At 41.8% G+C, this 26600-nt stretch overlaps 2 pseudogenes; both read left to right on the top strand.

The window, feature by feature from the left end:
* Nucleotides 1-1715: 1715 nt before the first annotated feature.
* On the top strand, nucleotides 1716-19527 carry LOC129861491 (zinc-binding protein A33-like; annotated as a pseudogene).
* A 699-nt stretch (nucleotides 19528-20226) lies between these two features.
* Nucleotides 20227-26045, top strand: LOC129861122 (zinc-binding protein A33-like; annotated as a pseudogene).
* Nucleotides 26046-26600: the final 555 nt, after the last annotated feature.

Raw genomic sequence — 26600 nt, 5'->3', positions numbered from 1 at the left:
TGTCACAGGAAGGCCAAAAAGATCATCAAGGACAACAACCACCCGAGCCACTGCCTGTTCACCCCACTATCGTCCAGAAGGCGAGGTCAGAACAGGTGCATCAAAGCTGGGACCGAGAGACTGAAAAACAGCTTCTATCTCAAGGCCATCAGACTGTTAAATAGCCATCACTAACATAGAGAGGCTGCCATAGAGAGGCTGCTGCCAACATACAGACTCAAATCTCTGGCCACTTTAATAAATGGACTTAATAAAGGTATCACTAGTCACTTTAAATAATGACAGTTTAATAATGTTTATATATCCTACATTACTCATCTCATATGTATAGTCTGTATTCTAAACCATCTACTGCATCTTGCCTATGCCGCACGGCCATCGCTAATCCATGTATTTATCTGTACATATTCTTATTCATCCCTTTACATTTGTGTGTATAAGGTAGTTGTTGTGAATTTGTTAGATTACTTGTTAGATATTACTGCATTGTCGGAACTTGAAGCACAAGCATTTCGCTACCCTCATTGACATCTGCAAATCATGTGTGTGTGACCAATAAAATCTGATTTGATTTTGATTTGATTAATACACACAAATCTAAGTAAAGGAATGGAATTAAGAATATATAAATATATGGATGAGCAACGTCAGAGCGAACGCTGTGGGAGAAAGGCAAGAAAGCCCAACGCCTGCCTGATGCCCGTCCAAATTTACCCACAATCCTCAGCGTCCGTTCCCTCTCCTTTGCTCCCAGAATGCAAAGCCTCTTAGACGCTGGGACCCCACCACAGTTTGGCTGGAACAAAAGAATTGTGTGAAATACCCGGCGGGCCTGTGCTTTATGGCTGGCAGCTTTACATATAAAACAGGCAGGCCTATCTGTCTCCTCGCAGGCTGCGGCCACAAAGTCCGAATCCCAGCTTTGAGCACTCTGAGGATCCTCACTCTGGAGTTCTGAGGAGAGACAGATTAACACCACCAAACACTGCTCCTATCCTCCTGCCTGGCTGACGGAGGGATGGGTGAGGGAGGGGGGAAAAGCTGGATGATAGTGTTACAGAGGAAAGTTTATACTCGTGAATGTCTCTGACTTACTTTTACATGTTCTGTAGCAGAATACCTGGCCCTTGTTTGGGGAGTTGGTTTGTTGGGTGGAGTCACCATCTTGCTCTTGGCAGACTGAATGTAAACTCCAGTCCAATGTAGGAGTTTCAGCTGCTGAAGTTGACTGCTTGGCACTTCCATACAGTTGCTGTCCATGGTGCTGAATGGACCAGAGACATAGATAGTCAGAATTCAGCTAACAGTCAAGTCAGATGAGGAGAAACCTTAGATCAGTTTATTTGGTACATTTCACACACCTGGCATTTTGAAGCAATAACATCCAGTTATATTTAAGTAAACACTGACATCTAGTGGAAGTGTCCTGCACAGACTCAAACTGATATAAAAGACAACATTTTGGAGAAAGTTCCACCCACTCCTGTTTAGCAGGAAGGAGCAAAGCTCACAACAGAACAGCGCTGTAACATGCAGCAATTAAATATTCAGTGAACTGTCTTATAGAAGGACCAATAAACTTTGTAAACAACCAAGAATCAAAACAACAATTAAAACTAAGGAACACCGGCATCCAAATATAGATTTAGACTTTTTAAAAGTAAACCTTCATCAAAAGACTTCCAAAGCCATAACAGAAAGATAAGCAGTGAGACATGGCCTCTAAAGCATCTCTCTCCGAGGATGATTTCTCCTGTCCTGTGTGTCTTAACATCTTCAAGGATCCTGTGGTCCTGTTGTGTAGCCACAGCTTCTGTAAAGCCTGTCTGGAAGAATACTGGAAACAGAAGACATCTCGGGATTGTCCAGTCTGCAGAAAGAGATCAATGGAATTCCCCCCCTGTAACCTGGTTTTAAAGAACCTGTGTGAGGCCTACTTACAGGATAGAAGTCAGAGATATTCAGCAGGGTCTGAGGTGCTCTGCAGTCAGCACAGTGAGAAACTCAAGCTCTTCTGTCTGGTGGATAAACAGCCCATCTGTTTTGTGTCAAACTTCAAAAAAGCATAAAAGTTATGACTGCTGCCCAATAGATGAAGCTGTACTGGATCATAAGGTAGGAGATGTATTTAACACTACTTGACCTACAGTATGTACAGTACCAGTCAAAAGTTTCAACACACCTACTCATTCAAGGGTTTTTCTTTATTTTTACTATTTTCTACAATGTAGAACAATAGTGACGACATCAAAACCATGAAATAACACCGAAAAAGTGTGAAACAAATCAAAATGTATTTTAGATTCTTCAAAGTAGCCACCCTTTGCCTTGATGACAGCTTTACACACTCTTGGCATACTCATTTTACATTTACATTTTAGTCATTTAGCAGACGCTCTTATCCAAAGCGACTTACAGTAGAGTGCATACATCTTATTACATTTTACATACTGAGACAAGGATATCCCTACCGGCCAAACCCTCCCTAACCCGGACGACGCTATGCCAATTGTGCGTCGCCCCACGGACCTCCCGGTTGCGGCCGGCTGCGACAGAGCCTGGGTGCGAACCCAGAGACTCTGGTGGCGCAGCTAGCACTGCGATGCAGTGCCCTAGACCACTGCGCCACCCAGGAGGTACTCTCAACCAGCTTTACCTGGAATGCTTTTCCAACAGTCTTGAAGGAGTTCCCACATGTGCTGAGCACTTGGATGCTTCTCCTTCACTCTGCAGTCCAACTCATCCCAAACCATCTCAATTGGGTTGAGGTTGGGTGATTGTGGAGGCCAAGTCATCTGATGCAGCACTCCATCACTCTCCTTCTTGACTAAATAGCCCTTACACAGCCTGGAAGTGTTTTGTGTCATTGTCCTGTTGAAAAACAAATGATAGTCCCACTAAGCGCAAACCAGATGGGATGGCGTATCGCTGCAGAATGCTGGAGTAGCCATGCTGGTTAAGTGTGCCTTGAATTCTAAATAAATCACTGACAGTGTCACCAGCAAAGCACCCCCACAACGTCACTCCTCCTCCTGCATGCTTCATGGTGAGAACCATACATGCGGGGATCATCCGTTCACCTACTCTGCATCTCACAAAGACATGGCGGTTGGAACCAAAAATCGCAAATTTGGATTCATCAGACCAAACGATTTCCACTGGTCTAATGTCCATTGCTCGTGTTTCTTGGCCCAAGCTGTCGTTTAGTAATGGTTTCTTTGCAGCAATTCGACCATGAAGGCCTGATTCACAAAGTCAGCTTTGAACAGTTAATGTTGAGTTGTGTCTGTAATTTGAACTCTGTGAAGCATTTATTTGGGCTGCAATTTCTGAGGCTGCTAACTCTAATGAACTTATCCTCTGCCGCAGAGGTAACTCTGGGCCTTCCTTTCCTCTGGCGGCCTCATGACAGCCAGTTTTATCATAGTGCTTGATGGTTTTTGCGACTGCACTTGTAGAAACGTTCAAAGTTCTTGACATTTTCAGAATTATCTTAAAGTAATGATGGACTGTCGTTTCTCTTTGCTTATTTGAGCTGTTCTTGCCATATGGACTTGGTCTTTTACCAAATAGGGCTTTCTTCTGAATACCAGCCCTACCTTGTCACAACAATGTAGAAAATAGTAAAAAATTAAGAAAAACCCTTGAATGAGTAGGTGTGTCCAAACTTTTGACTGGTACTGTACATACTGTCACATGTTAATAAAGATCTGTGTGAATCCACTTCTTTAACACACAGCACCTCTTTATAATGTTGTTTCATTCCAGGAGGAACTCAAGACTTCACTGGAGCCCTTAAAAGAGAAGATGAAGGTCTTTGGAGAAGTTAAACTGAGCTGTGATCAAACAGCCAAACACATCAATGTAAGAATACAGCTTGAAAAACAGAAAGGAAAATGCCACATGCTGCTGCTCATGATCCCAGGTGATATTTATTAATAACATTTCAAATACAGATTGAACCAGAGAATAGGGCTGTTAAAGTGACCTTATTACAGCATCAGAGGTCACGGGTAACAAAAGCAGTCAAATTCCACTTGACCGTTTAGTCACGGTAATTAGGCTTCTCCAAGCTCTGATGCTGCTGATAGTCATTAGTAGTCTAACAAACTTGCTAAAATGCCTGGTACTCAGTACTCTATTGTCCCTCTAATCACTCTGACATCAATGCAAATGTAATTGGAAATCTAATCAAACACTTCATGAGAGCCCATGAGCTCATGTTGAGCAACATTTCAATAGGCTATGCAATTGCATGAGAAAACAGGGATGGTCTCAATAACACCATAGTACCATCAAAGCTCATCACTAAGCTAAGGATCCTGGGACAAAATACCTCCATCTGCAACTGGATCCTTGGTATTCCTGAAAGGCCGCCCCCAGCTGGTGAGGGTAGGTAGCAACACATCCTCCACGCTGATCCTCAACACCGGAGCCCCTCAAGGGTGCGTGCTCAGTCCCCTCCAGATCGCGCTGAAAGTCCTGCCTCTCCCATCTCCTCATAGGTTTATAGAAGCAGGTACCCACGTGCCATCTCCTCATTGGTTATACCCACGTGGGTGATTGAAAGACGAACTCTGTTGCCGGTTGTCGTGGTAATACTATGAAAGTTTAGATGAGATCACCATATAAGTTCGAAGATGAAAAGGCCTGGAAGGAGGAGAGATGACTAGAAACGATTCAGTTGGCCGTTTTATGTGTGGATTAATTGTCGGAGTAGAGGTCCTTGTGCATTTCAGGTAAAATATCAACTCAATATTTATATCCCAGGACAAATTAGTTAGCAACAGCAAGCTAGCTAAATAGGACAAATTAACATTAGCTAGCAAGTGCAAGCTAACTTGCTAAATTGCCATACATGTTTAATGCTTTTCGACCTGTCCCCAAATTAATGTAATTGGTTCAGAGTTTGTTTTGATATTTTAAACTTCTGTGTCGAGATCGCGTTTGGTGTGGGGTGGCAAAATTAATTTATGCACGATAGCGCACGCGCACAGACGGTTTGGGTTCCGTGTTAGCCCTTGGAGTTGCAGATGCTCGTTGGCGCGCGCGAGCAGTGTGGGTGCAATAATTGAATAACATGGGATTCTAAATGTATTTTGCGACGCTCGCGCGCGACGTGTCTGGTCAGCATGTTAGGCCTACTCATCTAGTTGGCTGACGAAAACTAAATGTGGACAGTTCTTCCAATATCTTGAATATGTGCCTGGGAATTGGATACGGACGCACGCTTTTGCGCCCCCCGATGGGTCTGTTTTTGCTTGTAGCCAGTGAGAACGACACAATTGCATGATGGTGAGCCATGTGAGAGGTGCTTCATAGCATGCAACACGTACAATAGTGAGAAGGGAATTATAATTATTATATTCAGCCCAAGGGCACACAGGCCACTGCCCGCAAAAGACAATGATTTTTTAGGGGAATTACAGCCACACAAGTGGATGCCACCGAGAAATTCGAGGCATTATCAAGTGCTTGTCAAATTGTGAATGAGAGACTGATGAAAGCAGAGCTCAAGCATTTCATGCAACTTTTTTCAAATCATCAGTCTCATCATACAGCCTTAGAATGTATTAAAAATCAAAACATATAGTCCAAGGTTTGTATCACAACTAAAGTTTGTATCCAACCTTTGTATCACAACATAAATAACTATAAATTAAGTAAATAGGAATACCTGTTTCTTTGTTAACCGCTCAACACAGAAGAGCCGCATGTGAGAACTCCCTCAAATCACTTGGAGAAAATATCCTTTGTTCAATTATGTTCTTCATACTATAAAATACTATAAAATAATGCCACGGAATTCTAAGCATGCTAAATTAACTAGTGTAGCGCACAGCCATTTGGCATAGCCAGATCAGGACCTAACATAAGTACGACTCAGAGTATGCTATTGTGTTCTTCTGAAATAGACTACATTTTCTTCATATCATGCTTCTTTAGACCTGTGTAAAATAAATAATGCATTTATTGTGAAAGTGTAGGCTATATTACATGGATTTATTAGACTTTTTAAAATGTCGATGATCCAAGATGGGGTTTGAGAAGATTCATACGTTTCTACATGAGGAAGAGAGAGCCACGATAGTTGCACTGAAGGAGGAAGAGGAGCAAAAGAGTCAGATGATGAAGAAGAAGATTGAGAGGATGAGCAGAGAGACATCAGAACCATAGAGGAAGAACTGAAGACATCTCATTCCTGCAGGTAAGGACTAATCGACCTCTGATAAATCAACAGCCCTGTCATTTATGGTATAAATATTGTAGTAATCAATTTATATGTTTTAGATTGATTTGCTACGATCAATACATCTATAAATGTGTTATTTTGTTTCCCTACAGAACTACAAGGATACAGTGAAAAGTTAAGGGGACTTTTTATTATGTCTCTCTTCTCTGTGGTTTTGTACTTTAAGAGTATTTTAAGATTATACACCACACAGAGGACTAGAGATCAATAAGGAATTAACAATCAATGGAAATGGTTGTTTTTCAGTTCAACATCTGTTTAGAATCTGTGTAGGAATTTCAGTCCTGGACTCATAGCTACATGTGTCAAGTTTTCATTGGTTCAAATGGTCTATGCAATGAACCTGAAACAGGATACTTGTTATTTGGCCATTGGCCCAATATTACTGCAAGGAATTTTAGTTGGTCAACCACAGGCTAGGGTTGGGGGTTATAAATGGCCATTTGTCTCTTTGTTCTGTGGAGAGAATCACTGAGGACGGGGAAGAATTAACATCTACGTCTCAGCATAAAATCAATGATTTGTCTGTACACTACCCCAGCATATCATTCACACACTTTTACTGAGAGAGTCTTTCCATTCATCGGGAATTATTGTCTCCACCCTCTGAGGGTGTTACCAAGTAAGGTGTACAGTCTGACGGTGCCACGTTGAATGTCACTGAGCTCTTCAGTGAGGCCATTCTACTGCCAATGTTTGTCTATGGAGATTGCATTGCTGTGTGCTCAATTTTATACACCTGACAGCAACTGCTGTGGCTGAAATAATCTAATCCGCTAATTTGAAGGCGTGTCTACATACTTTTGTATATACAGTGTATTCGGGAAGTATTCAGACCCCTTGACTTTTTCCACATTTTGTTGTGTGGAATTTGGTGTTTGTTCTAAAATAGATTAAAATATAATTTTTTTCCTCTCAACAAGCTACACACAACACCCCATAATGACTAAGCAATGACTCAGACCCTTTACGCAGTACTTTGTTGAAGCACCTTTGGAAGTGATTACAGCCTCGAGTCTGCTTGGATATGACGCTACAAGCTTAGCACACCTGTATTTGGGGAGTTTCTCGCATTCTTCTCTGCAGATCTTCTAAATCTGTCAGATTGGATGGGGAGCATTGTTGGACAGCAGTTTTCAGGACTCCAGAGATGTTCCATCGTGTTCAAGTCTGCTCTGGCTGGGCCATCTTTGCCTCGATCCTGACTAGTCTCCCAGTCCCTGAAAAACACCCCCACAGCATGATGCTGCCACCACGCTTCACTGTCGGGATGGTTCCAGGTTTCCTCCAGACGTGACACTTGGCATTCAGGCTAAAGAGTTCAATCTTGGTTTCATCAGACCAGAGAATCTTCTTTCAAGGCCTGAGAGTCTTTAGGTGCCTTTTGGCAAACTCCAAGCGGGCTGTCGTGCCTTTTACTGAAGAGTGGCTTCGGTCTGGCCGAAGAACAAGTTCTCATTTACAATTGCGACCTGGCCAAGATAAAGCAAAGCAGTTCGACACATACAACAGAGTTACACATGGAGTAAAACAAACATACAGTCAATAATACAGTAGAAAAATAAGTCTATATACAATGTGAGCAAATCTGGTGAGATAAGGGAGGCAAAGGCAAAAAAAAGGCCATGGTGGTGAGGTAAATACAATATAACAAGTAAAACACTGGAATGGTAGATTTACAGTGGAAGAATGTGCAAAGTAGAAATAATGGGGTGCAAAGGAACAAAATAAATAAATAAATAAATACAGTAGGGGAAGAGTTAGTTATTTGGGCTAAATTATAGATGGACTATGTACAGGTGCAGTAATCTGTGAGCTGCTGTCACGATCGTGTGGGGGAGAGACGGACCAAAACGCAGCATGTGGAAAATAAGCCATCTTCTTTTTATTGTGAAGAAGGAAAAACGAAACAAAACACTTACAAACTAACAAAAACAATAAACGACCGTGAAGCTACAAAACGAAAGTGCACACACAAGCTACTAACGTTTAGACATAGACAATTACCCACAACAAACTAAAGCCTATGGCTACCTTAAATATGGCTCCCAATTAGAGACAACAGAAACCAGCTGTCTCTAATTGGGAACCCATTCAGGCAACCATAGACTTTCCTAGACAACTACACACAACATTAAACCATCTATACACCTAAACCCTCTAAACCATACAACACCCTATACAATACAAAAACACACAAACTTCCCCATGTCACACCCTGACCTAACTAAAATAATAATGAACACAAAGATATAAAGGCCAGGGTGTGACAGCTGCTCTGACAGCTGGTGCTTAAAGCTAGTGAGGGAGATAAGTGTGTCCAGTTTCAGAGATTCTTGTAGTTCGTTCCAGTCATTGGCAGCAGAGAACTGGAAGGAGAGGCGGCCAAAGGAAGATTTGGTTTTGGGGGTGACCAGAGAGGTATACCTGCTGGAGCGTGTGCTACAGGTGGGTGCTGCTATGGTGACCAGCGAGCTGTGATAAGGGGGGACTTTACCTAGCAGGGTATTGTAGATGACCAGTGGGTTTGGCGACGAGTATGAAGCGAGGGCCAGCCAACAAGAGCGTACAGGTCGCAGTGGTGGGTAGTATTTGGGGCTTTGGTGACAAAATGGATGGCACTGTGATAGACTGCATCCAATTTATTGAATAGGGTATTGGAGGCTATTTTGTAAATAACATCGCCAAAGTCGAGGATCGGTAGGATGGTCAGTTTTACAAGGGTATGTTTGGCAGCATGAGTGAAGGATGCTTTGTTGCGTAATAGGAAGCCGATTCTAGATTTCATTTTTGGAGTTGTTTGATGCGAGTCTGGAAGGAGAATTTAGTCTAACCAGACACCTAGGTATTTGTAGTTGTCCACATATTCTAAGTCAGAACCGTCCAGAGTAGTGATGTTGGACGGGCGTGCAGGTGTAGGCAGCGATCGGTTGAATAGCATGCATTTAGTTTTACTTGCATTTAAGAGCAGTTGGAGGCCACGGAAGGAGAGTTGTATTGCATTAAAGCTCGTCTGGAGGGTTGTTAACAGTGTCCAAAGAAGGGCCAGAAGTATACAGAATGGTGTCGTCTGCGTAGAGGTGGATCAGAGACTCACCAGCAGCAAGAGCGACATCATTGATATATACAGAGAAGAGAGTCGGCCCGAGAATTGAACCCTGTGGCACCCCATAGAGACTGCCAGAGGTCCGGACAACAGGCCCTCCGATTTGACACACTGAACTCTATCTGAGAAGATGTTGGTGAACCAGGCGAGGCAATCATTTGAGAAACCAAGGCTATTGAGTCTGCCGATGAGGATGTGGTGATTGACGGAGTCGAAAGCCTTGGCCAGGTCGATGAATACAACTGCACAGTATTGTCTCTTATCGATGTCGGTTATGATATCGTTTAGGACATTGAGCGTGGCTGAGGTGCACCCATGACCAGCTCTGAAACCAGATTGCATAGCTGAGAAGGTGCGGTGGGATTCGAAATGGTCGGTAATCCGTTTGTTGACTTAGCTTTCGAAGACCTTAGAAAGGCAGGGTAGGATAGATATAGGTCTGTAGCAGTTTGGGTCAAGAGTGTCCCCCCCTTTGAAGAGGGGGATGAATGCAGCTGCTTACCAAACTTTGGGAATCTCAGACGAAACGAGAGGTTTAACAGGCTAGTAATAGCGGTTGCAACAATTTTGGCAGATCATTTTAGAAAGGGTCCAGATTGTCTAGAAAGCGTCTATTTTCTGTGAGTATAACAAAACTGGTTCTGCAGGCGAAAACCTGAGAAAATCTAACCCGAAAGTGCTATTTTTTTTTTATCTGTGTTTCCTGGACCGTCTTTCTTCCATTTAAAGGGGTATCAAACAGATTCCTTTTCCAATAGCTTCCTCAGGCAGTGACCAGGCTTTAGACATAGTTTAAGGCTTTTATTCTAAAAAATTAGCGAGATTTTTCAAAAGTAGTCAGGTGTCCTCTGAATAGTTCCTGCGTGCGAGAGAGGAGCTCTCCATTTTCTTTTTGCTCTCTTATTGAAAAGGTTATGGTCCGGTTGAAATATTATCGATTATGTTTGTTAAAAGCAACCTGAGGATTGATTATAAAAAACATTTGACATGTTTCTACGACCATTACGGATACTTTTTGGAATTTGTCGAACGGAACAAGGCTTGGTTTTCTGAACATAATGCGCAACCCAAATGACTTTTTTTGTGTTAAAAGTAATATTTATCGAACAAAAAGAACATTTGTTGTGTAACTGGGAGTCTCATGAGTGCAAACATCCGAAGATTATCAAAGGTAAGCGATGAATTTTATTGCTTTTCTGACTTTCGTGACCAAGCTAACCAAGCTAATATAAGGCTAACTGTTCTAGCATTGATTGCTACACTCACAAAAGCTTGGATTTCTTTCTCTGTAAAGTATATTTTCAAAATCTGACACGATGGGTGGATTAACAACAAGCTAAGTTGTGCTTTGGTATATTTCACTTGTGATTGCATGATTAGAAATATTTTTAGTAATATTTTTTAATCTGATACGTTTGGGAATTTTCTTCTTCCTTTCTGGACCGGAACGAGGCTGTAGTTTTCTGAACATAATGCGCGACCCAAATGGTGTTTTTTTGTTATAAAAGTAATATTTATCGAACAAAAAGAACATTCATTGTGTAACTGGGAGTCTCGTGAGTGCAAACATCCAAAGATTATCAAACGTAAGCGATTAATTTTATTGCTTTTCTGACTTTCGTGACCATGCTAATTTGGGGCTAGCTGTTGTAGCATTGATTGATACACTCACAAAAGCTTACATTTCTTTTGCTGTAAAGCATATTTTCAAAATCTGACATGATAGGTGGATTAATAACAAGCTAAGCTGTGTTTTGGTATATTTCACTTGTGATTGCATGATTATAAATATTTTTAGTAATATTTTTGAATTTGGCGCCCTGCAATTCTAGCAGTTGTTTAGGAAAGTGATCCCGCTAAAGGGATCCGTAGCGCAGAGAAGTTAATATGGCCTGGGGGCAGTATTTCGACGTCTGGATGAGAAGCGTGCCCAAAGTAAACTGCCTGTAACTCAGGCCCAGAAACTAGGATATGCATATAATTGGTAGATTTGGATAGAAAACACTCTAAAGTGTCCGGAACTGTTAAAATAATGTATGTGAGTATAACAGAACTGATATGGCAGGTGAAAACCTGAGGAAAATCCATCCAGGAAGTGGGATTTTTTTTATGTGGGTATTTTCAATTGAATGCCTATGGAGTATCTAATGGGTTCGAACCCAGATTGCAGTTCCTATGGCTTCCACTAGATGTCAACAGTCTTTAGACATTGTTTTAGGCTTGTTTTCTGAAAAATCAGTCCACTGACAGATAGAATGAGACCTTTCTGTCAGTGGACTGTAGAATCATGTAGTGCTGGTTTTGCGCACGTGACCGAGTGCACGCCCATCGTTGTTTTTCCTTTCTATTGAATACGCTATTGTCCGGTTTAAATATTATCGGTTATTTAGACAATTGACAATCTGAGGATTAATTATAAACATCGTTTGACATGTTTCAACGAACTTTACCAATACTAATAGGATGTATTCATCTGCATGTTTTGACCACCTATGAGCCAGTGGATTACTGAACAAAATGCGCCAACAAAACCGAGTTTTTGGGATATAAAGAGGGACTTTATCGAACAAAACAAACATTTATTGTGTAGCTGGGACTCTTGTGACTGCAACCAGATGAAGATCTTCAAAGGTAAGTGATTAATTTTATTGCTATTTCTGACTTTCGTGACTCCTCTACTTGGTTGGAAAATGTTGTATGCTTTTGTAAGCGGGGGCTGTCCTCAGATAATCGCATGGTATGCTTTTGCCGTGAAGCCTTTTTGAAATCTGACAAAGAGGCTAGATTAACAAGAAGTTCATCTTTAAGCCGATGTATAACACTTGTATTTTTATGAATGTTTATTATGACTATTTCTGTATTTGAATTTGGCGCTCTGCAATTTCACCGGATGTTGTCGAGGTGGGTCGCTAGCGGAACGCCTGCACCAGAAAGGTTAAATAAAGGTGAAATTAAAAAATACATAAAATAGAGGATCTGCGTGGTTCTGGTACCGGTTCCGACCGACATTTTCTCTTATAAATTGATCTGTGGACAGTCCTTCTCCAGTCTTCTTGGCATTTGAATACAATTGTGCTGATTAATGGTTCCAAACTAACAACTCTGCCATGTGTTGGAAATGTTAATCTCTGCCATGCACACCTGTGTGAAAATAGCCAAAATAAGGATTAGACACAATAGTGGAATTTGCGGTTCTGCTTCAAAATCAAAGTCCCCTATTGAAAGCTATTAAAAATGATACAAATAGTGGAATCATGACATATTGGAGTAGATAATGCTGAACATGGTCTGGATGATGAGCTGTGGTATATTGGCCATATACCACACCCCTTCGGGCATTATTGATTAATTATAATGTTGTATAATCACCTGTAAAAACATGGAAATTAAAAACAAAAAACAACATTTTAAGTGAGAATAGGCATTGGTCTGAAGCGCCTATTCACATGAGTGCCACAATGCCGAATCCACCCGTGATCTACCAAAGTTTTCCAGCGCACAGCTTTGACTACAGTATCTATGTTGGCATTCTACTTCAAACTACACTATACAGTGCCTTTGGAAATGATTCAGACCCATTTACTTTTTCCACATTTTGTTACATTACAGCTTTATTATAAAATTGATTGAATACGACTTTTTTTCTCAGCAATCTTAACACAATACCCCATAGCGACAAAATGAAAACAGGTTTTGAGAAAATGTTGCTAAATTTAGCTAATTTTCATAAGTATTCAGACTCTTTGCTATGAGATTCGAAATTGAGTTCAGGTGCATCCTGTTTCCATTGATCATCCTTGAGATGTTTCTACAACTTGATTGGAGTACACCTGTGGTGAATTAAATTGATTGGACATGGTTTGGAAAGGCACACAGCTGTCTATATATGGTCCCACAGTTGACAGTTTATGTCAGAGCAAAATCTAAGCCATGAGGTTGAAGGAATTGTCTGCAGAGCTCTGAGGCAGGATTGTGTTGAGGCACAGATCTGGGGAAGGGTACCAAGACGTTTCTGCAGCATTGAAGGTCCCTGTTAGAGCCGATTTAAACATATTTGTATAAAAGACAGAACATAGAGCTCCATGTACGTCTGTGTAAATATATGCCCGTTCATTGTACTGTGGTCTCATTGAATGTGTTTTGCTGTTTGGGAACTTTGAATGTGGACTGTATGCATCTGAAATAACACCGCTTCAGGCTTGGGCAGTGGCTATGGTCAATTGGTAAGGAAGCCACTACAGTCCTGAAGAACAGTCGTCTCAATCATTCTTAAATGGAAGAATTTTGGAACAACCAATAGTCTTCCTATGGCTGGCCACCTGGCCAGGCTGAGCAATGGAGATGAACAAAAACCCGATGGACACTCTGACAGAGCTCTGGAGTTCCTCTGTGGAGATGTGAGAACCTTCCAGAAGGATAACCATCTCTGCAGCACTCCACCAATCAGACATTTATGGTAGAGTGGCCAGACGGAAGCCACTCATCAGTAAAAGGCACATGACAGGCCGCTTGGAGTTTTCCAAAAGGCACCTAAAGACTATCAGACCTTGAGAAACAAGATGGTCAGGGTGTGTTTCCAAGGGTATGGAAGTCGGCCATAATAACGGCCATCTTTAAATCGGGTGACTCTGCTGACGTGAGTAACTACAGGCACATTAGTATACTACCTGTGGTGTTGAAGGTTGTTGAAAAGTGTGTAGCAGAACAACTGATTGCCCACCTCAACAACAGCCCCTTCACATTACACTCCATGCAGTTTGGCTTCAGAGCAAAACACTCCACAGAAACGGCCAACTGCTTTCTTCTGGAAAATGTGAAGTCCAAGATGGACAAATGGTGCGTTGTTGGGACTGTGTTTCTGAACTTAACCTGTTGAGGATGGGGGCGCTGTTGAGACTATTTATGCTAATCGTGTAATTTTTGAAACGGCTTCCCACAAAATCCTTGATCGTACAATATGCATATTATTGTTATTATTGGATAGAAAACAGTCTATAGTTTCTATAGGAGTTGAAATTTTGTCTCTAAGTGGAACAGAGCCCATTCTACAGCAATTTCCCTGACATGGAGTCAGATTTCAGAAATTTTGGCCACTGTTCTGGAGTCAGTTAAAAGGGCACTGTTATTGCTATGACTATACGGACACTGCTTACGTCTTCCCCTGGATGCCTTTACGTGATGACGATTTCAATGGGGTCGATTGCGCGTTCACAGGCCCTATAAATAAAAAAACCCTGTAGGTAGGAGCTCCTTTGCAGCTGCGTAATGCGCGTGGAGGACATCGACCTGCTATTTTTCCAAGCGTTAGTTTAGCCTGTTATATTTTTCCGGTCATGTTTTTACTCGTTATAGGAGTTAAAAACATCATAAGGTAGTTAATTTAAAGCGTTTTATAGCAATTTATATCCGTTTAGTGCGATTTTGGGACATTTATTTCTTTAACGCTGTGAATAACTGGGCACGCTTTCAGTTCATCCCGAACGCAGTTGGCATTTCCACATGGCAAGAGGACAGCTTTCCACCAAAAGACGATTACTCCCAAGAAAGGATCCTTTGCCCAAGATACTGATGGAAGAACAGCTCAAAGTAGGACATTTTTATTATGATAAATCGTGTTTCTGTCGAAAAATTTTAGTGGCTTAGGACGCCATGTTTTTTGACGTAGCTTCGCTTGGCGCAAACTGTATTGAAAAGTAAGGATAAATTAAAAAATGTAATTCCGCAATTGTATTAAGAATTAAATTGTCTATCAATCCCTGTCCACCCTATATTTTTTAGTCACGTTTATGAGTATTTATGTATAAGAGTAGATCACTGTCTAAGTGGCGCAAGGACATTTTCTGACCAGCTGAGCTACATTTCACATTGTCTAACCATGATTTTGGTGGCTAAATATAAACATTTTCGATCAAACTCTATATGGATTGTGTAATATGATGTTACAGGAGTGTCATCTGAAGAATTCTGAGAAGGTTAGTGAAAAAATTAATATATTTTGGCGATGTTGACTTTTATCGCTCACTTTGGCTAGAATCAATGCTGGGCTGCTATGTGCTATGTGCTATGCTAATATAACGATTTATTGTGTTTTCGCTGTAAGACACTTAGAAAATCTGAAATATTGTCTGTATTCACAGGATCTGTGTCTTTCGATTCGTGTATGCTGTGTATTTTTACGAAATGTTTGATGATTAGTAAGTAGGTAAACACGTTGCTCTAAGTAGTTTTTCTATTCCATTTGTGACGGTGGGTGCAATTGTAACCTATGCCATCTACCTGAAATATGCACTTTTTTCTAACAAAACCTATCCCATACCATAAATATGTTATCAGACTGTCATCTAATGAGTTTTTTTCTTGGTTAGGGGCTATAAATATCTTAGTTTAGCCGAATTGGTGATAGCTACTGGTGTTGGTGGACAAATAAAAGATGGTGGATTATGCTAATGTGTTTTTAGGTAATAGATGTACATCTTTACATATTGTGTCTTCCCTGTAAAACATTTTAAAAATCGGACATGTTGACTGGATTCACAAGATCTGTGTCTTTCATTAGCTGTATTGGACTTTAATGTGTGAAAGTTAAATATTTTAAAAAAATATTTTTTTTGAATTTCGCGGCACTGGTTTTTCAGTGGGGGTGGGGGGGGAGTGCCGCTAGCGGCACACTCATCCTAGACAGGCTAAGGAAGGCTTTTGATACTGTTAACCATGAGGTTGTCATCATAAAATTGTTGAAGTTCAACTTTTCCCCCGATGCCTTGAGATGGATGAAATCATACCTTGAAGGCAGAACTCAGTGTGTCAGTGAGCAATGAGCTGTCGCCCACTCTCAGCTATGATGTGGGTATGCCCCAAGGGTCAATACTGGGGCCCCTCCTGTTCAGCCTGTACATTAATGATCTGCCTTCTGTTTGTACTGGGTATGAAGTTCAAATGTATGCAGATGATACAGTGATATATGTGCATTGCAAAGAGCAAACAACAAGCTGTACAAGAACTCACTACTGTAATGGTCCAGGTTACAAAGTGGCTCAGTAACTCACTACTGTAATGGTCCAGGTTACAAAGTGGCTCAGTGACTCGTGTTTGCATCTCAATGTGGGAAAAACTGTTTTCATGTTCTTCACAAAGAGGGCAACTGATGCTACTGAGCCAGATGTCTATGTGTCAAGGGAGAAGCTCCAGGTGGTATCTTAATTTAAGTACCTTGGCATCATACTTGATTCCAACCTCTCTTTTAAAAAGCAGGTGAAAAGGGTAATTCAAATAACCAAATTCAACCTAGCTAATTTCCGATTTATACAAAAAAATTGACTACAGAGGAAGCAAAACTGTACTTCAAATCTATGATTCTCCCCCACTTAACATACTGCTTGACTAGTTGGTCCCAAGCTTATAGTACAACATTAAAACCTATTCAGTCTGTCTGCAAACAGGCTCTCAAAGTGCTTGATAGGAAGCCCAATAGCCATCATCACTGTTACAGCCTCAGAAGGCATGAGCTCATGAGTTGGGAAAATCGTGTGCAATACACTGACGCATGTCTTGTATTCAAGATCCTAAATGGCCTGGCTCCCCCTCCACTCAGGACTTTTGTTAAACAGAAAACCCTAACATATGGCAGCAGATCCACAAGGTCTGCCATGAGAGGTGACTGTATAGTTCCCTTAAGGAAAATCACCTTCAGTCAATATGCTTTTTCCGTGAGAGCTTCCCATGATGTCTGGAATACATTGCCATCAGACACACATAACTGCACCACCTATCACACCTTCACAAAAAACATGAAGACAAGGCTAAAGGCCAATCAGATATGTGAACATAATCCTTAGCTGTGTATTGCAGCTTTCCATGTTGTCTGTTGTCTGTAGCTTGTGAGGTGTGGAAACACTTTGTTGCTTTAATGGATTTTGTCTTGTTGCTTTTTGTGCCATGTTGCTCTGTTTGTATGCTACGTCTTGCTTGTCCTATGTTGCTCTGTCTGCATGCTATGTCTTGCTTGTCCTATGTTGCTCTGCATGTGCTCACTGCTCAATTATTGTCTGTATTGTAATTGTTTTTACTAACCTGCACAGGGACTGGGGTTGAAAATTAGCCGGCTGGCTAAAATCAGCACTTTACTGAAACGTTGATTAATGTGCGCTGTCCCTGTAAAAATAAACTCGAACTCAAGATTCTCTGGTCTGATGAAACCAAGATTGAACTCTTTGGCCTGAATGCCAAGCGTCACATCTGGAGGAAATCTGGCACCATCCCCTCTTTGAAGCATGGTGGGGGCAGCATCATACTGTGAGGGTGTTTTTCAGCAGCAGGGACTGGGAGACTAGTCAGGATCGAGGAAAAGATGGCCCAGCCAGAGCAGACTTGAACCCTGATCGAACATCTCTGGAGAGTCCTGAAAATAGCTGTGCAGCAACGCTCCCCATCCAACCTGACAGAGCCTAAGAGGATCTGCAGAGAAGAATGGGAGAAACTCCCCAAAATCTGGTGTGCCAAGCTTGTAGCGTCTTACCCAAGAAGATTCAAGACTGCCAAAGGTGCTTCAACAAAATACAGAGTAAAGGATCTGAATACTTATATAAATTTCTGTTTTTTTATTTTAAATAAATTAGAAATGTCTAAACCTTTTTTTGCTTCATCGTTATGGGGTATTGTGTGTAGATTGAGAGAATGAAACAATTTAATCAATTTCAGAATGAGGTTGTAACATAACAAAATGTGGAAATAGTCAAGGGGTCTATACTTTCAGAAGGCACTGTATAACGGGTATTAAACACAGAGTACAAAACATTAAGAACACCTGCTCTTTCCATGATATAGACTGACCAGGTGAATCTAGGTGAAAGCTATGATCCCTTATTGATGTCACTTGTTAAATCCACTTAAATCAGTGTAGATAAAGGGGAGAAGGCAGGTTAAAGAAGGATTTTAAAGCCTTGAGACAGTTGAGACATAGAATGTTTATTTTTGCCGTTCAGAGGGTGAATTGGCAAGACAAAATATTTAAGTGCATTTGAACGGGGTATGGTGTCTAGAACTACAACTCTGCTGGGCTTTTCACGCTCAGCAGTTTCCTGTGAGTATCAAAAATGAGTATTAGGAAGGTGTTCTTATTGTTTTGTACTCTGTATATTGGACCACCCCTAAAACTCTCCAATACTAAAAAAATAAATAGTGAATGATATTTAGAATTACTTACATACTGTACATTTGCTTTGTACGTTTACAGAGGATCTTACAATAAGTAATGTAGACATATATAACACAAAACATACAACATATCATATACAGTAATGTATTCCCCCTACATTTGAATTAATCTGGTGTGTTTGTGTTCTCTCTGTCCAGCTCCAGTGACTCTGGACCCCAACACTGCCCACTCATCCTGTCTGATGATCTGACCAGTGTGAGACACAGTGATGAGGAACAGCAGCTTCCAGACAACCCAGAGAGGTTTGATGAGGATGGAACAGTCCTGGGTTCTGAGGGTTTTAACTCGGGAACACACAGCTGGGACATTGATGTTGGGGAGAATACATTCTGGGACCTGGGTGTGACCACAGAGTCTGTCCAGAGGAAGGGAGACAGTGGATATTGGCATGGATCCTGGGGTGTGTTGTTTGGTGTTGGTAAATATAAAACACATGTTCCAAAGCAGCCATTCACTCCCCTCACAGTGAGACAGAATCCCCAGAGGATCAGAGTGCAGCTAGACTGGGAAGGAGGAAAGCTGTCATTCTCTGACCCTGTCAATAACACACATCTACACACATTCACACACACTTTCACTGAGAGAGTCTTTCCATACATCAGGAATCTCTGTTTTCTCCACCCTCTGAGAGTGTTACCAGGTAAGGTGACTGTTTCAGTGGATACTGTCTCTGTCTGAATCAGGGACTAACATGATGTAAATGAGTCAGTAACACCCATTGATGTCCTTCATTACGATTCTCACAGAGGGAGGACACACTGTGATGGAGAGTATCATTGTCTGACTCACCTGTTACTATTATAGAATATAAGTGTCACCTGTTGGTTGTTGGGTTTTCTTTTTAACACATTTAGATGTTGTCACTGGTTATGTTAACCCTGGCATGTACCCCAATACACTTGGGCTCCCTGACAAACATTTGCCGTATAGTGTTGTGGCTGTGGACCAAGACTCGGGTAACTAGCTTGTTAACACCAACATGTCTATGGAATGCAACACATTTTCACCCAATAAACACATTCAATTATTTGGAACTTCTTCCATCTGTGTTTATGGGGTTAAATATAATTTGCACACAGACAGACACACACACATATTGTGGGCGCTTGTTTGGGGAGTTGGTTTGTTGGGGGGGAGTCACCATCTTGCTCTTGGCAGACTGAATGTAAACTCCAGTCCAATGTAGGAGTTTCAGCTGCTGAAGTTGACTGCTTGGCACTTCCATACAGTTGCTGTCCATGGTGCTGAATTGACCAGAGACATAGATAGTCAGAATTCAGCTAACAGTCAAGTCAGATGAGGAGAAACCTTAGATCAGTTCATTTGGTACATTTCATACACCTGGCATTTTGAAGCATTCAAATCCAGTTATATTTAAACACTCACATCTAGTGAAGTGTCCTGCACAGACTCAAACTGATGTAAATGACAACTCGGCAGAGCTCCACCCTACTCCTGTTTAACAGGAAGGAGAAAAGCTCACAACAGAATAACAATGTAAAATGTGGCTATTCAGCATTCAGCTCAACTGATAACTGTCTTATAGAAAGACCAATAATCTTTGCAAAACAATCAAGAATCAAAACAACAATTGAAGACTAAGGAACACCGCCAGGAAAACACAGATTTCTAAGTTCAGATGAGTTTTCAAAAGTGAACCTTCGTCAAAAGAGTTTTCAAAAGTGAAAGTAAACCTTCATAACAGAGATAAGCTGTGAGAAATGGCCTCTAAAACTTCTCTCTCCGAGGTTGATTTCTCCTGTCCTGTGTGCTGTGACATCTTCAATGATCCTGTGGTCCTGTTGTGTAGCCACAGCTTCTGTAAAGCCTGTCTGGAGGAATACTGGAAACAGAAGACATCTCGGGATTGTCCAGTCTGCAGAAAGAGATCAATGGAATTCCCCCCCTGTAACCTGGTTTTAAAGAACCTGTGTGAGGCCTACTTACAGGATAGAAGTCAGAGATATTCAGCAGGGTCTGAGGTGCTCTGCAGTCAACACAGTGAGAAACTCAAGCTCTTCTGTCTGGAAGATAAACAGCCCGTCTGTTTTGTGTGAAACTTCAAAAAAGCATAAAAGCCATGACTGCTGCCCAATAGATGAAGCTGTACTGGATCATAAGGTAGGAGATGTATTTAACACTACTTGACCTACAGCCTGTACATATAACCCTGTGGAATTATGGATATTGATGATATCTTTGACATTCCTCTCTGCTGTGTCCAGAGTCAGGCCCAGCACACAGAGAGGCTGATTAAGATGGGGTTTGAGAAGTTTCATCAGTTTCTACATCAAGAAGAGAGAGCCAAGATAGCTGAACTGAAGGAGGAAGAGGAGCAGAAGAGTCAGATGATGAAGAAGAAGATTGATGAGATGAGCAGAGAGATATCATCACTGTCAGACACAATCAGAACCATAGAGGAAGAGCTGGGAGCTGAGGACATCTCATTCCTGCAGGTAAGGACTAATCTACCTCTGATAAATCAACTGCCCTGTCATTTATGAATAAACATTTTAGTAATCAATTGATATGTTTTAGATTGATTTGCTATGATCAATACATCTATGAATGTGTTATTTTGTTTCCCTACAGAACTACAAGGATACAGTGAAAAGGTAAGGGGACTTTATTATGTCTCTCTCTTCTCTGTGGTTCTGTATCAAACCTCACAGCAACACTGACTCCTGAATGTTCTTCCAGAGCCCAGTGTACACTGCCAGATCCAGAGAGGGTTTCAGGAGCACTGATAGACGTGGCAAAGCATCTGGGCAACCTGCAGTTCAGAGTCTGGGAGAAGATGCAGGGAATAGTTCACTACAGTGAGTAGGTCTTTTTGATATAATTGGTATTAAACTGAGCGTACAAAGCATTAAGAACACCTGCTCTTTCAAAGATAAAGCTATGATCCCTTATTGATGTCACTTGCTAAATCCACTTCAATCAGTGTAGATAAAGGGGAGGAGACAAGTTTAAGAAGGATTTTTAGTCCTTGAGACAGTTGAGAAATGGTTTGTGTATGTGTGCCATTCACAGGGTGAATAGGCAAGACGAAATATGTAAGTGCCTTTGAATGGGTATGGCAGTTGGTGCCAGGGGCACTGGTTTGTGTCAAGAACTGCAACACTGCTGGGCTTTTCAGCTCAACATTTTCCAGTGAATATCTACAATAGTCCACCACCCAAAGGACATCCAGCCAAATTGACCCAACTGTGGGAAGCATTGGATTCAACATGGGCAGGAAAACGGAATATTAGGAATGTGTTCTTAATGTTTTGTACACAGTGTATATTGGACCTATACTGTAACTCTCCAAAACTGAAAGAATAGAGTGAATTATATTTAGAATTACCTATATTCTGCCCTTGAATTGCGTTCCCATGCAAAACTAGACAGATAGCTAACAACTAAGTCTTCAATAAAAATCCCAAGGCGTGACTTTTCTTGAATTAATATTTTGAAAACGTTTATGTTGTGATACTGCAAAATACAGAAAATAATATACAGTAGTATTCAATTCACACAGACATACTGTTGCTGTATATTATACATTTCAAGTTGCATAAATACAAAGCACGTGCTAAGGTACTGTACTGAAACAGACAGGGAGCAGGCCTCGAACCCTCGACCTTCTAGCCCGAAGTCCAGAGCGCTATCGACTGTGCCGCAAAAGTATGCTCATACCGCAGAGTCGATTTCCGCGTTTATAAACCCAAGGTTGTTATAGTACCATGCATCTGGCATGATGCCAAACCATATAGCTAATTGTTGCTCATGGTAATTGGCTAACTCCTTTCATTACTCTAATAATGTACAACCATCTCTGTAGAATAACAACGCATATTACACTAGAAACAGTAACAAAACTATAGAATTGTATATTTTACAATTTGATGACATGACGCACGAACAAAGTAAATACAGCTGACGGGATACATGAAAGGCAAGGCTATTTGAGTGAGCGAATGCAACCAACCAACATTGATATGTAAGAATTTATATCAATAACAAGATTATCATCACTAGCAATATGCTTGAATCGAATTTACAAACAAATATTTTAAGAGGCTGAAGCGTGACAAGAGACCTGCACCGTCGCGTTGTTTTTAGCTGCTTCTCGGCGTCTCTTCCTGTTTCCTTCTCTGCGTGTCTCTTCCTGTTTTCCTTACAGTCTAAGTATCAGAAAGCTCCACTAGGGGGCGAAAAACACCATGGAACACAATGAAAAATCCCTTTTAACAATTGGAATAAAATAATCTGTTCCCTTCTAACAGGATGGCAGCACAACCTACATACTGTATATTTGCTTTGTACGTTTTCAGAGGATCTTCCAATAAGTAATGTGCACATAGAGTTGAAGTCGGAAGTTTATATACACCTTAGCCAAATACATTTATACTCAGTTTTTCACAATTCCTGACATTTAATCCTAGTAAAAATTCCCTGGTTTAGGTCAGTTAGGGTCACCACTTTATATTAAGTATGTGAAATGTCAGAATAATAGTAGAGAGAATTATATATTTCAGCTTTTATTTCTTTCATCACACTCCCAGTGGGTCAGAAGTTTGCATACACTCAATTAATATTTGGTAGCATTGTCTTTAAATTGTTTAACTTGGGTCAAACATTTCGGGTAGCCTTCCACAAGCTTCCCACAATTTTTTTTGGCCCATTCCTCCTGACGGAGCTGGTGTAACTGAGTCAGGTTTGTAGGCCTCCTTGCTCGCACACGCTTTTTCAGTTCTGCCCACAAATTTCCGATGGGATTGAGGTCAGGGCTTTGTGATGGCCACTCCAATACCTTGACTTTGTTGTCCTTAAGACATTTTGACACAACTTTGGAAGTATGCTTGGGGTCATTGTCCATTTGGAAGACATATTTGCAACCAAGCTTTAACTTCTTGACTGATGTCTTGAGATGTTGTTTCAACATATCCACGTAATCTTCCTGGCTCATGATGCCATCTATTTTGTGAAGTGCACCAGTCCCTCTTGCAGCAAAGCACCGCCACAACATGATGCTGCCATCCCCGTGCTTCACGGTTGGGATGGTGTTCTTCGGCTTGCAAGCCTCCCTCTTTTTCCTCCAAACATAACGATGGTCATTATGGCCAAACAGCTCTGGTCTTGTTTCATCAGACCGGAGGACATTTCTCCAAAAAGTACGATCTTTGTCCCCATGTGCAGTTGCAAACCGTAGTCTGGCTTTTTTTATGGCGGTTTTGGAGCAGTGGCTTCTTCCTAGCTGAGCGGCCTTTCAGGTTATGTCGATATAGGACTCGTTTTACTGTGGATATAGATACGTTTGTGCCTGTTTCCTCCAGCATCTTCACAAGGTCCTTTGCTGTTGTTATGGGATTGATTTGCATTATTCGCACCAAAGTACGTTCATCTCTAGGAGACAGAACGCATCTCCTTCCTGAAAGGTATGACGGCTGCGTGGTCCCATGGTGTTTATACTTGCATACTATTGTTTGTACAGATGAACTTGGGACCTTCAGGTGTTTGGCAATTGCTCCCAAGGATGAACCAGACTTGTGGAGGTCTACAATGTTTTTCTAAAGTCTTGGCTGATTTCTTTTGATTTTCCCATGATGTCAAGCAAAGAGGCACTGAGTTTGAAGGTAGGCCTTGAAATTCATCCACAGGTACACCTCCAATTGACTCAAATGATGTCAACTAGCTGATCAGAAGCTTATATAGCCATGACATTTTCTGGAATTTCCCAAGCTGTTTAAATGCACAGTCAACGTAGTGTATGTAAACTTCTGACCCACTGGAATTGTGATACAGTGAATTATAAGTGAAATAATTTGTCTGTAAACAATTGTTGTAAAAATGACTTGTGTCATGCACAAAGTAGACTTGCCCAAACTACAGTTTAACAAGAAATTTGTGGAGTGGTTGAAAAACGAGTTTTAATGATTCCAACATATGTGTATGTAACAGTATAACTTTAAACCGTCCCCTCGCCCCGACACGGGCGCGAACCAGGGACCCTCTGCACACATCAACAACAGTCGCCCACGAAGCATCGTTACCCATCGCTCCACAAAAGCCACGGCCCTTGCAGAGCAAGGGGAAACCCTACTTAAAGTTTCAGAGCAAGTGACGTAACTGATTGAAATGCTACTAGCGCGTACCCGCTAACTAGCTAGCCATTTCACATCCGTTACACTCACCCCCCTTTCAACCTCTTCCTTTTCCGCAGCAACCAGTGATCCGGGTCACGGCACCAATGTAACAGTATAACTTTAAACTGTCCCCTCGCCCCGACACGGGCGCGAACCAGGGACCCTCTGCACACATCAACAACAGTCACCCACGAAGCGTCGTTACCCATCGCTCCACAAAAGCCGCGGCCCTTGCAGAGCAAGGGGAAACCCTACTTAAGTCTCAGAGCAAGTGACGTAACTGATTGAAATGCTACTAGCGCGTACCCGCTAACTAGCTAGCCATTTCACATCCGTTACACTCACCCCCCTTTCAACCTCCTCCTTTTCCGCAGGAACCAGTGATCCGGGTCAACAGCATCAATGTAACAGTATAACTTTAAACCGTCCCCTCTCCCCGACACGGGCGCGAACCAGGGACCTTCTGCACACATCAACAACGGTCGCCCACGAAGCAGCGTTACCCATTGCTCCACAAAGGCCACGGCCCTTGCAGAGCAAGGGGCAACCCTACTTAAAGTTTCAGAGCAAGTGACGTAACTGATTGAAATGCTACTAGCGCGTACCCGCTAACTAGCTAGCCATTTCACATCCGTTACATGTGTGTAAACTTCAAACTTCAACAGTATATAACACAAAACATAGAATACATAGCATTATATATCATATACAGTAATGTATTCCCCCTTCATTTTAATTAACACAGTGTGTTTGTGTTCTCTCTGTCCAGCTCCAGTGACTCTGGACCCCAACACTGCCCACCCACATCTCATCCTGTCTGATGATCTGACAAGTGTGAGATACAGTGATGAGAAACAGCATCTTCCAGACAACCCAGAGAGGTTTGATGAGGTTGGAGCAGTCCTGGGTTCTGAGGGCTTTAACTCAGGAACACACAGCTGGGTCATTGATGTTGAGGAGAATACATTCTGGTACCTTGGTGTGATCACAGAGTCTGTCCAGAGGAAGGGAGACAGTGGATATTGGGATGGATCCTGGGGTGTGTTGTTTGGTGGTGGGGTTTATAACACACATGTACCAAAGCAGCCACTCACTCCCCTCGCAGTGAGACAGAACCCCCAGAGGATCAGAGTGCAGCTAGACTGGGAAGGAGGAAAGCTGTCATTCTCTGACCCTGTCAATAGCACACATCTACACACATTCACACACACTTTCACTGAGAGAGTCTTTCCATTCATCTGCACTGGCTTTTGTCCCCTCCCTCTGAGAGTGTTACCAGGTAAGGTGACTGTATCAGTGGATACTGTCTGTCTGAATCAGGGAATAACATGATGCAAATGAGTCAGTAACACTCACTGATGCCCTTCATTAAGATTCTCACAGAGGGAGGACACACTGTGATGTAGTAGAGGGAACCTTCGTCCATTAACTCAGAAGAACACAGCTGGGACATTGATGTTGGGGAGCCTGGGTGTGACTGCAGAGTCTGTCCAGACCTTCCTCCATTAAGAACACTCTTGCTGAAACACTTTCACCTGTCAGAAAATGTTCACCATTATAAAATCAAATCAAGTTTATTTTATATAGCCCTTCGTACATCAGCTAATATCTCGAAGTGCTGTACAGAAACCCAGCCTAAAACCCCAAACAGCAAGCAATGCAGGTGTAGTAGCACGGCGGCTAGGAAAAATTCACTAGAAAGGCCAAAACCTAGGAAGAAACCTAGAGAGGAACCAGGCTATGAGGGGTGGCCAGTCGTCTTCTGGCTGTGCCGGGTGGAGATTATAACAGAACATGGCCAAGATGTTCAAATGTTCATAAATGACCAGCATGGTCAAATAATAATCAGGAGTAAATGTCAGTTGGCTTTTCATAGCCGATCATTAAGAGTATCTC

The sequence above is a fragment of the Salvelinus fontinalis genome, chromosome 8, assembly GCF_029448725.1.
Source record: "Salvelinus fontinalis isolate EN_2023a chromosome 8, ASM2944872v1, whole genome shotgun sequence".
Taxonomy (NCBI): Eukaryota; Metazoa; Chordata; class Actinopteri; order Salmoniformes; family Salmonidae; genus Salvelinus; species Salvelinus fontinalis.
Note: the sequence above shows the minus strand (reverse complement) of the source record. Positions and strands in the feature narration are given on the sequence as shown.